We start from the raw sequence: 11,564 nt of genomic DNA, 5'->3' as shown, positions 1-11,564 counted from the left end.
AAGAGAGATGAGCCATGAAACAGGCTCTTAACTCTTGAGAACTGATGATTACCAGAGGTGGTGGGGTGGGGGATGGGTGGAATCACTGATGTGGATTAAGGAGTGGACTTATTATGATGTGCTTTGGTGATGTAGAAAATTGTTGAAACTAACAGAATGCTTGAAACTAACAGAACAGTGCATGTTAACTATTCAGCAAATAAAATATACTAAAATAAGTAACAGCTTTGAATATAAGTGGACTAAATGCTCCAATCAAAACACACAGGGTGCCTTAATGGATAAAAAAGCAAGACCCACCTATGTGCTGCCACATGAGTCTCATTCCAGAGCTAGAGACACATGCAGATCAAAAGTGAAAAGATGGAAACACATTCATCAGGCAAATGGAAGTGAAAAGAAACGAGGGGTAGCAATACTCCAATCAGGCAAAATAGACTTTCAAACAAAGACTGTATCAGGAGGGCAAGAACTCTACATAGTGATAATGGGAACAATCTACAAGAAGACATACCAATTATGAATATTCATCCAACCAACAAGGAGCACTGAAACATATAACACAGCTAACAGCAGACATAAAAGAAGAAATTCACAGCAATACAATATTAATACAGGATTTTAACATCACCTTAAAACAATGGACAGATCATCCAATCAGAAAATCAAAAAGAAAACAGTGGCTTTGAATGACACATTGGACCAGATGGATCTAATAAATATATTTCACACATTCCATCCCCAAACAGCAGAATACACATTCTTGTTAAGTGTACATGGAACATTCTCCAGAAGAGATCACGTGTTAGGCTACAAAACAAGTTTCAACAAATTCAAAAAAGATGAATGTATCTCATGCATCTTTTCTGACCACAATGGTAGGAAACCACAAATCAATCACAGGGAAAGAATCAGGAAATGCAGGACAAATAACATGCTCCTAAGCAATGAATGCGTCAACCAAGAAATCAAAGAGGAAATCCAAAAATATAGGGAGACAAATGAAAAAGGAAACACCAGGGTCCAAAATTCTTGGGATGCTGTGAAAGATCGAAGAGGGATGATTACAACAAACCAGACCTCCCTCAAGAAAAAAATCTCAAACAAAGCACCTAAACTTATACACGTAAAGGAGTTAGAAAAAGAACAAACAAACCCCAAAGATAACGGAAGGCTTCAAAGAAACCAGAAGCTCATAGTTTCAAGGAATAAACAAAATTGATGCACCTTTAGCTACACTCATCCTCCTCCCCCCAAAAAGAGAACTAAACTAAAAGCAGAAATTAAAGAGGATAAATAATGACAGACATCACAGAAATACAAAGGATTATAACAATATCATGAAAAAATATGTACCTACCAAACGGACAACCTACAAGAAATGCATCAATTCTTAGAAACATCACATCCAAAAGTGAACCTGAAAGAAATAGAAAATTTGAACAGAATGATGAATAGCAATCAAATTCAACCAGTAATCAAAAAACTCCCAACAAACTAAAGGCCAGGATCCGATGGCTTCAGAGCTGCATCCTTTCAACCATTTAAAGTGGTAACACCTGAGGGGAGGAGCCAACATCGTGGAGAAGTAGGGAAATCTAAACTTCCCTCTTCTCCAAAACAAAGAGGTATTGAAGCCAAAGGACTTTGAATCCCAAGAGTCCGGGAGGAAAAGAGACAGTCGCAATTCCAGGGACCCACCGGGACAACCTGACAGGCCATAGGTACATGATTGTGAACTGGGAGAGATGAAATGAACAGAGGGTGAGATCCGCTTCTTTGGAGAGACAAAGGGAAGAGAAAGGGTGGCTGGGGAAACATAGGACTGTATCTGGACAAGAGAGAAACCTCAGACCAGGTCAGAGTAAGATCCAATCTCAACTGCAGGGTGTGCTGCAAAGTGAGGCCAGCTGCCCAGATCACAAACCGGGGGAGGAGGGGAGCCAGCCCCGGGCTCAGGGGCTAGGTGAGGAGTGCAGTTTGCACTAGGAGAAAGCGATCTCCTCCCAGGAGTGCTGTGGGACGGGACAAAGCCTGCCTGCACCCGCCAGCAAGGGACCACATATAACGTGGTGCAGAGAGACACTTCCCCAGTTCTGGGGCCTGTGGAGCAAGAGTTTGAATCCCAGCCAAGTGCCAGGCACAGGAGTCGGGGGAGTGAGACAGACTGCCTCATTTGTATCCATGGCACAGTGAGGACAGCTCGAACAGAATGGTCTGCAGAGGAGAGACTTTGGGGGAGTATCACCATTTTTCTCCCCACAACCACCAAGATAGGGCCTCAGGGATCAGACAGCAGAACCCACAGTGGACATCCCCTCCTCCAGACCTGTGCTGCTACATTGCCTGGTTTAATTCTTGGGCAATTCTAATTATATAGATACATTCTTCCTTCTTTTTCTCCTTCTCATCTCTTCCCTCCTCTAGTCTGGTTACTCTAGTTGTTGGTTTGTTTAAGAGACATATTTAATCCATTCTCTTGATACATGTTCCACACCTCCTTCTTTATTCTCCATTCTTTCTCTCTGGATTAAGCCCTATAGTTCCTCTTTCTGGACTTTATCTTACTTCATTCTTCTCCGCTTCATTCTTCACTTTCCTTTCTCTCCCTCTTTGGATTAAACTGTACAGTATGTAGTTTTTCTGTCTAGATAACTTTATTTTCTTTTTCTTTTTTTCCCCACCTCCTTCTTTATTCTCCTTTCTCTTTCTCTGGATTAAGCCGTATAGTTTCTCTGGTCCATTTTTACTCTTTCTTTTCCCTGCCCCTTTCATGTCTTTCTTTGCATGGGATAAGGCCTCTTCCATCAGCACTGCCTCAACTCTGTGGTTTACTTGTAGCTGGTGTTTCTGGTTTTTTTGTTCTAGGTTTTTTTAGTTTGTATGTTTGTGTGTTTGCGTGTTTTTGTTTTCTGGTTCCTTTTTGTTTGTTTGTCTGTTTGTTTTCCTTTCCAGGGCTACTTCAATGAACAAGTTAAAGCACACGTAGTGGAGGGTCCAAAATATCACTGTGAGTTGTGAGATAAAGGACCCAAGGTCACGACAAGAGAGAGAAAGTAACACTCTCCACAAAAACATCTCTGGAAGGGCCAAGCCCTGGACAGGGCACGGCCCCTCTTTAATATAGAAGTGCTTGCAGGTGCAGAGCACCTAACAAGCTTTTAAAACAGAAAACTAGCCAAAATGATGAAATGGGAGAGTTCTCCTCAAAAGAAATTCCAGGATTAAATGACAGCTGAAGAATTGATCAAAAAAGATATACACAATATAATTGCACAAGAATTTAGAATAATAGTCATAAGATTAATCGCTGGGCTTGAAAAAAAGCATGGAAGAAAGCAGAGAATCTATTGCTGCAGAGATCAAGAAACTAAAAAACAGTAATGATGAATTAAAAAATTCTATAAATGAGCTGCAAAATAAAATAGAGGTGGTCACAGCAAGGATTGAAGAGGCAGAGGGGAGAATAGGTGAGTTAGAAGACAAAATTATGGGGAAAGAGGAAGCTGAGGAAAAGAGAGAAAACATTCTGGATCACAAGGGGAGATTTAGAGAACTAAGTGATTCAATGAAACGGAACAATATCCTTACCACAGGAGATCCAGAAGAAGAAGAGAGAGAAAGGGGCCGATGGTGTACTTGAACAAAACAAGGTGAGAACTTCCCCAACCTGGGACAGGAAACAAACATTTAAATCCAGGAGGCAAAGAGGATTCCCTTCAGATGTAACTTGCATCAATCTTCTGCACGACATGTCATAGTGGAACTGGCAAAATACAAAGATAAAGAGAGAATTCATAAAGCAGCTAGGGATAAACGGGGCTTAACATATAAGGGTAGACAGATAAGGGTAGTAGCTGACCTGTCTACTGAAACTTGGCACGCCAGAAAGGAGTGGCAGGAAATTGTCAATGTGACAAACAGCAAAAAGATGCAGCCAAGAATCCTTTATCCAGCAAGACTGTCATTCAGAATAGAAGGAGAGATCAAGGTTTTCCCAAACAAACAAACAAACAAAAACTGAAGGAATTCATCACCAATAAACCAGCCCTACAAGAGATCCTAAGGGAGACTCTCTGAGTAAAATGGTGCCAGGACCACAAAGAAAAGAGACATCACTACAAGCATGAAACCTACAGATAATACAATGACTCTAAACCCATATCTTTAAATAACAACACTGAATGCAAATCAACTAAATGCTCAAATCAAAATACATAGGGTATCAGAATGGATTAACAAAACACAAGACTCATCTATTTGCTGCCTACAAGAGACCCATTTTAGACCTGAGGACACCTTAAGATTGAAACTGAGGGGATGGAGAACAATCTACCATGCTACTAGAAGTCAAAAGAAAGCTGCAATAGCCATACCTATATCAGACAAACTAGATTTTAAAGTAAAAGTTGTAACAAGAGATGAAGAAGGGCATTACATAATAATTATGAGATCTATCCATCAGGAAGAGCTAACAATTAGAAATTTCTATGCACCAAATTTGGAGGCACCCAAATAGATAAAACAATTAATAACAAACATAAACAACCTTATTGATAAGAATGTGGTAACTGCAGAGGCATTAACACTCCATTTACAACAATGGACAGGTCATCTAGACAGAAAAGCAATAAAAAAACAATAGTCCTGAATGATACACTGGACCAGATGGACTTGACAGATATATTTAGTACTTTTCATCCTGCAGCAGCAGAATATACATTCTTCTCTAGTTCACAGAGAACATTCTCCAAGATAGATCACATACTGGGTCACAAAACAGCCCTCAATAAATATGAAAGAATTGAGATCATACCATGCACACTTTAAGATCACAATGCTGTGAAATTTGAAATTAATCACAGGACAAAATTTGTAAAACATCCAAATGCATGGAGGCTAAAGAACATCCTACTAAAGAACGAATGGGTCAACCAGGCGATCAAAGAAGAAATTAAAAAATATATGGAAACAAAAGAAAATTAAAACACAATAATCCAAACCCTTTGGGATGCAGCAAAGGCAGTCCTAAGAGGAAAATACATTGCAATCCAGCCCTATCTCAAGAAACAAGTCCCAAATACAAAATCTAACAGCACACCTAAAGGAACTAGAAGCAGAACAGCAAAGAAACCCCAAACCCAGCAGAAGAGAAACAATAAAGATCAGAGGAGAAACAAACAATACAGAACCCCCCCCCCAAAAAAAACAGTAGAAAAATCAATGAAACTGAGTTGGGTTTTTTTTTGAAAAACTAAACAAAATTGATAAACCTCTAGCCAGGCTTCTCAAAAAGAAGAGAGAGGACCCAAGTAGATAAAATCACGAATGAAAAGGAATTTCTTGCAACCAATCCCTCAGAAATACAAGCAATTATCAGAGAATACTTTAAAAAATTCTATGCCAACAAATTGGACAACCAGGAAGAAATGGACAAATTCCTAAACACCCACATACTCCCAAAACTCAAATGGGAAGAAATAGAAAATATGAACAGACCCATATCTAGTAAAGAAGTTGAATCAGTTATCAAAAATCTCTGAATAAATAAGAGTCCTGGACAAACATGGCTTCCCTGGGGAATTCTACCAGACATTTAAAGCAGAGTTCATATCAATCCTTCTCAAGCTGTCCCAAAAATATAGAAATGGAAGGAAAACTTCCGGACTCATTCTATGAAGCCAGCATTACTTTGATTCCCAAAGAGACAGGATCCCCACAAAAAAAGGAGAACTACAGGCCAATATCCCTGATGAACATGGATGCAAAAATTCTCAATGAGATACTAGCAAATCGAATTCAATAACATATAAAAAGAATTATTCACCATGATCAAGTGGGATTCATTCCTGGGCTGCAGGGCTGGTTCAATATTCACAAATCAATCAGTGTTATTCATCACATTAATAAAAGAAAAGAAAAGAACCATATGATCCTGTCAATCAATGCAGAAAACATTTGACAACATACAGCATCCTTTCTAAATAAAAACCCGCAAGAAAGTCGGGATGGAAGGAACATACTTAAAGATCATAAGAGCCATAGATGAAAAGCCCACAGCTAATATCATCCTCAATGGGGAAAAACTGAGAGCTTTCCACCTGAGATCAGGAACATGACAGGGATGCCCACTCTCACCGCTGTTGTTTAACATAGTGTTGGAAGTGCTAGCATCAGCAATCAGACAACAAAAGGAAATCAAAGGCATCCAAACTGGCAAAGATGAAGTCAAATTTTCACTTTTTGCAGATGACATGATACTATACATGGAAAACTTGACAGACTCCACCAAAAGTCTGCTAGAACTGATACATGAATTCAGCAAAGTCGCAGGATACAAAATTAAGATACAGAAATCAGTTGCATGCTTATACACTCATAATGAAGCAACAGAAAGACAAATAAAGAAACTGATCCCATTCAATTGCACCAAGAAGCATAAAATACCTAGGAATAAACCTAACCAAAGATGTAAAAGAACTGTATGCTAAAAACTATAGGAAGCTTATGAAGGAAATTGAAGAAGATATAAAGAAATGGAAAAACATTCCCTGCTCATGGATTGGAGGAATAAATATTGTTAAAATGTCAATACTACCCAAAGCTATCTACACATTCAATGCAATCCCAATCAAAATTGCACCAGCATTCTTCTCGGAGCTAGAACAAGCAATCCTAAAATTTGTATGGAACCACAAAAGACCCTGAATAGACAAAGTAACATTGAAGAAGAAGATCAAAGTGGGAGGTATCACACTCCCAGACTTTAGCCTCTACTACAAAGCTGTACTCATCAAGACAGCATGGTATTGGCACAAAACAGACACATAGACCAATGGAATAGAATAGAAACCCCAGAATTAGACCCACAAACATATGGCCAACTAATCTTTGACAAAGCAGGAAAGAATATCCAACGGAAAAAAGACACTCTCTTTAACAAATGATTCTGGGAGAACTGTACAGCAACATGCAGAAGAATGAAACTAGACCACTTTCTTACACCATTCACAAAAATAAACTCAAAATAGATAAAGGACATGAATGTGAGACAGGAAACCATCAAAACCCTAGAGGAGAAACTAGGAAAAGACCTCTCTGACCTCGGCCGCAGCCATTTCTTACTTGACACAGCTCCAAAGGCAAGGGAATTAAAAGCAAAAATGAACTATTGGGACCTCATGAAGAGAAAAAGCTTCTGCACTGCAAAGGAAACAATCAACAAAACTAAAAGGCAACCAACAGAATGGGAAAAAATACTTGCAAATGACATATCAGACAAAGGGCTAGTATCTAAAATCTATAAAGAACTCACCAAACTCCACACCCGAAAAACAAATAATCCAGTGAAGAAATGGGCAGAAGACATGAATAGACACTTCTCTAAAGAAGACATCCAGATGGCCAATAGGTACATGAACAGATGCTCAACATCGCTCCTCATCAGGGAAATACAAATCAAAACCACACTGAGATACTACCTCACGCCGGTCAGAGTGGCCAAAATGAACAAATCAGGAGACTATAGATGCTGGCGAGGATGTGGAGAAATGGGAACTCTCTTGTACTGTTGGTGGGAATGCAAACTAGGGCAGCTGCTCTGGAAAACAGTGTGGAGGTTCCTCAAAAAATTAAAAATAGATCTACCCTATGACCCAGCAAGAGCACTGCCAGGAATTGACCCAAGGGATACAGGACTGCTGATGCATAGGGGTACTGGGACCCCAATGTTTATAGCAGCACTTTCAACAATAGCCAAATTATGGAAGGATCCTAAATGTCCATCAACTGATGAATGAGTAAAGAAATTGTGGTTTATATACACAATGGAATACTACGTGGCAATGAGAAAGAATGAAATATGGCCTTTTGTAGCAACTTGGATGGAACTGGAAAGTGTTATGCTAAGTGAAATAAGTCAGGCAGAGAAAGACAGATACCATATATTTTCACTTTTATGTGGATCCTGAGAAACTTAACAGAAGACCATGGGGGAGGGGAAGGAAAAAAAAGGGTTAGAGATGGAGGGAGCCAAACCGTAAGAGACTCTTAAAAACGGAGAAGAAACTGAGAGTTGATGGGGGGTGGGAGGGAGGGAAAGGTGGGTGATGGGCATTTAGGAGGGCACCTTTTGGGATGAGCACTGGGTGTTGTATGCAAACCAATTTGGCAATAAATTTCATATTAAAAAAAAAACAAAAAGGGCTTAGAGACCAGGAAAAATAATATTCTCTTCCAGAGAATGGGGTAGGGGAGGGGGAGAGAAATAGCAAGGGTTTGACTGAAAAAGTGAACGGGGCTAGTCTAAAAAAAAGTATTGTTATCTTTTTAACAAAAAACCCAAAAGCCTCCTTCTTTTTGACAAGAGAAACCTGAAGCTCACCTCATTGCAGGGAAATGGCAAAGCCCATTGTATGTATGTCCTGAGAAACCTTGGATTTATATTACACTGTCCTCAGGCAGGTTTGCAGTTGAATTTCCAAGCCCTCACAAGCATCTCTACATCATTCCCACAAAATCAATCATCAAGAAGATGAATACGCTTTATAGGTCACTCATCTAGTTCCGGTCATCTTACCAAATTGAGTACATGGAGAAGCTGGTGGAGGAGGGGGAGGTGGCCCATAGCCCATGACTGGTAATGAAGGGCAATCCGTGGGGTACAACCTAAAAGGCAAACCTCGGAAAGGACCAGGCCCTCTTGCATACATAATGGCCTGCAGAACAGAAATGAAAGCTGTGTTCATAGGACAGAACCAAGCACCAACACCAGCAAAAAGAAAAACCTAAAGAAGCAGTGCTCATCTCCTGCCAGCTTTCCCACCACCAGATTCCAAGCGGGCAGCATCAGCATCAAAAGAACTCTACCCATACTTTGGGTTCTGCTGAGAGCTTTGGGGGTGGGGAACGGAGGCTATGGGAAGAAAATAGTGTCCCCATATGTCTGCAAATGTAGGACAGCAAGGGCTCTTGTCCTAGAGAACTCATGGAGTGAATATGGAGTAAATTAATAAAATAGCATATTCCCGATATGAAGGCATCTAAGTCCAGAATCAACCACCACCCCTCATCCTCCTCCACCACAGAGGCTGCTTATTTGTATGTGAAGAATTAAAAAATGAGAAGAAATGACAATGCCAGGTGGCTCAAAACTCTTCCTCTAAGCCCCCGCCTGTGCCCAATCTGCTTCTCTCCTGACAATGGGGTCTTCTCCTCTCTGGAAGTGCTATCCATGGGCACAGACACACATGGGGCAATGGGAATCCTGAGGTCATGCAGAGAACCCGGAAAAGCATGTTCCTAGAGAAACATGTTACCTATACATGTTAGTTAGGCTTAGGTAATTTATTTTAATTCAGTGGTACTTCTCAGTTTAAGTACAGTATAATTTGCAGGGTAATCATGTCCTCTGGAAAAATGAACTGAAATTCTAATTAACAGAATTAACACAAATGCACTTTCATTTCTGCTTTACATTTCCATGCTTCACCTGTAACACTGACACAGGACACAAGAGAACGTGCTCGTGCGAATACAAATGAAGGACACACTGGGGAATTACAATGCAGGTAATAACGGATTTTCTCTCTTCGCCACTCATGTTCCAATGCATGTTTTCTTGGATAAATATGTCACCTCTTATAGGTCAGAGTATTTAGACTGAGGGCACATGTGAAAGGATTCCAGACAGCACATTTACAAAAGAAGAGAGAAAGAAAGAAAGAAAAAGAAAGAAAGAAAGAAAGAAAGAGGAAGGAAGGAAGGAAGAAAAAAGAAAAAAAGGCTAAATGTTGATGGGTATGAAATTTATTTTGTCTAAGAACACTCTAAATGACACATACAAAAATAAAGTTGGAGTGAAGGTATTTTGCATTTTCATACCATAAGGGTAACTGTGGATTTTCTGAACACGTTAATCCCCTAGACAGAAACAGAATAGAAGTAACAGCAAAAGCAATGATTTAACTTTGAGGAGGTCCAGAAAAAATGAGGCATGCCAGAAGACTTCCAGGTGGAGTGTGGTGTCATCCTCCTTGGGTTATTTCCAGGAACATACTGGAAAAGCCCTCAGGTCCTCAGCCCTGACCATGTTTGGCTTCTAAACTTACCACAAGGAGTTGACGGGATGAAAATAGAGAACCCGTAGACACTTGGGTTAAGGTTGTGCATTTTGAAAATAAGAAAAACAAGCAGACATATTATACAACACAAAAAACAGACACAATGCCAAGAGAGAGTGCTGAACAGAAAAATAAGGGTTTCCACAAAGAGTTACAACTGAAAATGCCCACAGCACTTACCTTGTCCTTCTTGGTCCTTTTGGTAGAGTCAGTTTTGTTGTCAATCACGGGAGCAAAATCTGGATCTGCAAAAGACCCTAGAAGGGATGGAGGTTTATTTTGATTGGAGTAGATTGTGCAGACAAAAAACAAAAAACAAAAAAACTAAAAACAAAAACCATCACCTCATTCCTCAAACAACTTAAACTCTTTGGCCCAGTCACATCCCAAATCACATGCAGAGGGTATCCCACATGCTTCAGGCCAAGGTGAAGGGGAGAACCATCCCTTAAACTTTGATGAAGACCTGCTATAGCCCTGGTTCAGGTGCTTTCATGACTCATCAAACAACTGTGGATGAGTGAGGGCTCAACTGGATAGATATACGTTAGGCTGAGCCTCATGCCTCCACCGCCCAGCACATGGACTGTGTACGGCACACATCTGCTGAAGCGCTATGCCTGCTTTTCTGTATATGGCCCCATTCCATCTCCACAAGAGACATATGTACCAACACAGAGTGGGGGAAATGACACAAAGATGATATGTGGATCATGAGACACTTGAGGAATGTAGTAATTGTGGTAAACACATTTCTCTTGCATTATAATGCCCAGTGGTAATACCTCTGCACTTTGTCCAAGACTCAACAACAACAAAAATTAGATGAATGTGTTTTGCAAGTCAACACATACCGCTCAGATCATTTTACCAAGTGGTGTAGGTGGAGGGGTTTAGGGTGTTCCTCAGAGCCACCAAGGTTCAGGAGGCAGATGTGCCCAGGAGCCCATAGGGTGGCCTTTAGGGTAGCGTGTGCAGAATCTTCCAGTTAAGAGAGGAGACCCCCACGGATCCACACTGCCCTGCAGAACAGAAGTATCTGCTACATCCATATGCCAGACAAGAGAACCAATATCCAAAGGAGCTGAAACCCAGAGAAGTATGTGTCAGCACCTGCCACCTTGTCTGCCACTAGGATCCAAGAGAATAGCATCACTACCTGAAAACTCTATCCTCCCACTGGGTACCACCTACAGCCTAGGCAAATAAATGCAGGAGGCTAAACTACTGTCACCACATGTCCCTGCCCATGTCTGAGAATGGAGAACAAAATGATCCCATCTTAGAGGATTAAAAGAAGTAAGTCCAAACAAATGAAGTAGCATATTCCAGACAGGCAGACATCTATGTCCAAGATTACTCTGCATCCCTCCACTACAGTGACTGTAGAAGCTCTGTTTTTGGCATCTTCAGAACACACACACACACACACACACACACACA

The 11,564-nt window shown here is 40.6% G+C and overlaps 1 long non-coding RNA gene across 3 annotated transcripts in view; it reads right to left on the bottom strand.

The window, feature by feature from the left end:
• Nucleotides 1-637: 637 nt before the first annotated feature.
• The window catches only part of LOC125910928 (uncharacterized), a 57,861-nt gene continuing 46,934 nt past the window's right edge, over nt 638-11,564 (bottom strand). The window contains exons 9-11 of one of the 3 annotated variants that reach the window (XR_007454214.1): nt 10,976-11,143; nt 10,302-10,378; nt 638-1,420 (exon numbers count right to left, since the gene is read on the bottom strand). This is a non-coding gene — a long non-coding RNA (uncharacterized LOC125910928). The other 2 variants (XR_007454212.1, XR_007454213.1) reach the window with 2 other exon arrangements.

Source organism: Panthera uncia, chromosome D1, assembly GCF_023721935.1.
Source record: "Panthera uncia isolate 11264 chromosome D1, Puncia_PCG_1.0, whole genome shotgun sequence".
NCBI classification, from domain to species: domain Eukaryota; kingdom Metazoa; phylum Chordata; class Mammalia; order Carnivora; family Felidae; genus Panthera; species Panthera uncia.
Note: the sequence above shows the minus strand (reverse complement) of the source record. Positions and strands in the feature narration are given on the sequence as shown.